The following is a 3,327-nucleotide window of genomic DNA, read 5'->3' as shown; positions in this document are numbered from 1 at the left end:
CAAGTGTTTCATACTACGGGCTTGCATAGGAAGGTGCACTTTGCCTACATTTGACATTTCATCTTGTTAATCCCGCATAATTCACCAACCTAGATTGGACTATAAGATATTATTATTCTACACAATTTGCTATTTTCTGGTCTGGAGACTGGCATTTCTTATTGCCGCCAAAGTTTCAAAGTGTTGAGTGCATTACCCATTAACTCGTGGTAACCCTGGTTTTCGTAAAAGGCAAGTAATTTTTAATTATTTTTTATGTCGATAGTGATACTACCATACTGGTATAGTGGTACTAGTTATTTTTAAGTTTTACCACTAGTGACTGGACATCTCAGATGCTAAGATAGCCAGAGCCTATAGGTTTGCGAATTATATTGGGTAGTACCGTAGACTGTAGTATCGTAGTAGTAGTACCATTTTTTGGAGAATGAATCATATTATTGTTATTATATGCAGTCTAAGTAGTCTACTGTCACTATTCATAAGTCTTTGAGTCGTCACTATTTGAGTCTTTTGTTCAGCAACTAAGTTGATTTATTTTTTGCATCCTTTATCGGTTTGCAATGTCAAACAAGAGGGGTAACAGGGGTTCTGGTAGGATCCTTGAAAGCCAAGAGAGGCCACCATTACCAAAACACAGAAGCATAGCAGCATATTTTGGTGGTGGAAATGTTGGCAGCCTACAATATTCACAAGTTAGATTGCTAGTGCTTTTTGAAAAAGGAGATTTATCACAAGTTGGAGACTCGGACCATATTAAAGTTCAAGTTGGTGAACCTAATAGCTTAGTCGAGAACAAAGTTGAACACAATTTGGAGGCACTTCCCCTAAGGATGGAGTTAGAAACTGATATTATAGAGTTGGAGTTAGTCCTGGACCAGTTGGGTGAGAAAACCAAAACTGATTCCATAAATCGTGTTCATGCTTAAAAGAGGAAAAGAAAATTGGAATCAAAGAAAGATCGATCTCCCTGGGATCTGTCCAAAAGGAATTTTTAGTTAGAATGGGTGGAAAAGTGTTGGTTCATTGAACCATTGCCCAATCCAATTGATGGTAAGCCTCCTGTAGAATGCAGATGTAAGATTTACATAGAGATAACAAAGAAGGAGAAGAGGTTGCAGCTTAAAATTGATACCACAGAAAAGCATGTGGGTAAAGTTTAAAAAAAGGAAACTATAGATGGAGTTGAAAAATTCATGCTAACTTGAAAAACAAAGGACAACTATCTGCATATCAGGAATGCCAAAATATATGAGTTACACCAGAAAATATGGGAGAAGCGTTCTGCAGTAAAAGGTTCCATCGAAGATTTCATTGGAAAAGCAATGGAAGTGCAAAAAATGGGAAAAGTAGTTCAATTAAGTGTGTTCTTTTATATGTTGAGTAGAGGATGTCCTACGATAGACTACCCTTCAATTACTGCCTTATTGCACTTTTTCAAACTTTGAAACTATCCGAACAGTCACTAGTCAGTAAATAGCAGGTGGGAATGGGCTAGATGTTTTGCACAGGTTGAAAAAGAAGATATGAAGGAAAAAATATAAAAATCAAATTTCATTACACTGTCTCTAGATGAAGTTACAACAATTGACAATACTTCCTAGGTGTACATGCATGTTTATACTGTAAACAATCTTTGTCGTCAACCCTTTCTACTATATGTTGCTAAATTGAATTGAAGTGCGACAACTGAAAATTTATATAATTTATTAAAGAGTACTCTAATTGAATGTGGAGGTTTGGATAAAATGGAGATTGCTAAAAAGATGGTGTGTGTTGGAGCGGATGGAGCTTCAGTTATGCAAGGTCATAAAGGCGGTCTTTACAAAAAGATCAAGAATGATTTGGCACCCTATGCTATTCTCATTCATTGCATGGCCCATCGAATGAATCTAGCTTTTGGAATTGTCAACAATTTTGGTTGTGTAAGTAAAGTGGAATCTCTAATCAAAGAGATTTACCAATACTTTTGTTGAAGTCCAAAATGAGTTTGAGAATTTCAACACTTTGCTCAAGGACTTACTGATGGGAAGAAGCTTCTTAAAGATAATGATACCAGATGGCTCTCTTCGGATGGACCAGTGCATCGAGTAATCTCAGAATATCCTTCATTGCTTAGACTAATCCACTCTATGTGAGACAAATTCCCTTGGCTATATTCAGGTCTAACTAATGTTAAGATACTCTTAACTTTAGCAGCTATTCTCCCCATGCTACAAGACATGAGAAATATTATTAAAAAGGTTCAACAAAGAGCTATGTACATTATAGAATATAATAAGCTGTGTAAAATGACATGTAATAGCTTGGATACTCTGTATCAATTACTACCATTAGATGAATCAAAGTTTGCAAAGTGGATAGAAAGCACAGATTTGAACAATCCTTGAAACTTTTTACATATTGGTGCAAACGATGAGGTTTATGCCAGGGTACGTGGAGTTGACATACCAATGCAGTACTATGCCCGCATCAACCCTAACTCCAATCCCAATGAAGCAGGAAATGAAGTTGAATCAAAACTAGAGAAGGTACTTTCATGTGTTACAAGTGAAGACTTCAAGAAGATCAAAGACTTTGTGCTTGACTCTATCAAGTGAGTTTGCTACAATATTTTGTTAGAAATTAGATTTAGATTCCCCCTAGAGGAATTGCTCGAAGCAATGTCAATTTTTTTTCCACAATATTGGTCTCTAAACCGTCTGACTGATTTTCAAAGATGGATGATGACTTTGATTCAACATTTTTGCAAACCTAAAGTAATCAATGGAGTAACTATAAATGGAATTTTAGATGAATCTCAACTGAGAGATCAATCATATTCTTTTGCAAACATAATGAGGGAGCAATATGATCTTATGGAGAACCCAAATGAAGAGGGAGTGGTAACAAAGCTTTGGAAAAACCTTGGTGAGAGCAATCAGTTGAGAGAGTCAATACCAGAATATTTTAAGCTTACCAATTTATGTTTGACAATGATATTAGGTTTAGTGGAGGATGAGAGAGTTTTTAGTACTTTGGGCTTCCTGAAGTCAAAGGTTAGAAACAAATTAGACAAAAATCTAGATAATTGTTTGAGGCTCTATAATTCTAGGTATGAGGTAGAAAGTTACCCTTATGACAGGGCTCTTAGCATTTGGAGAAACCAATGTCAAAGAAGAGGGATTACCAACATTTCATACCCAATTCATAGTGGCAGTGGCGGTGGTGGTGGTAGTGGAAGTGGCAGTGGAAGTGGCAGTGGCAGTGGCAATGGCGGTGGTAGTGGTGGTGGCAGTGGTTCATGTCCTGATATTGGAAGCAATGAAGATGATGTTGACCTTGGCA

The sequence above is a fragment of the Cupressus sempervirens genome, chromosome 4 (assembly GCF_028749045.1).
Source record: "Cupressus sempervirens isolate cs-2001-9-10 chromosome 4, ASM2874904v1, whole genome shotgun sequence".
Taxonomy (NCBI): Eukaryota; Viridiplantae; Streptophyta; class Pinopsida; order Cupressales; family Cupressaceae; genus Cupressus; species Cupressus sempervirens.
This window is presented reverse-complemented; position numbering follows the sequence as displayed.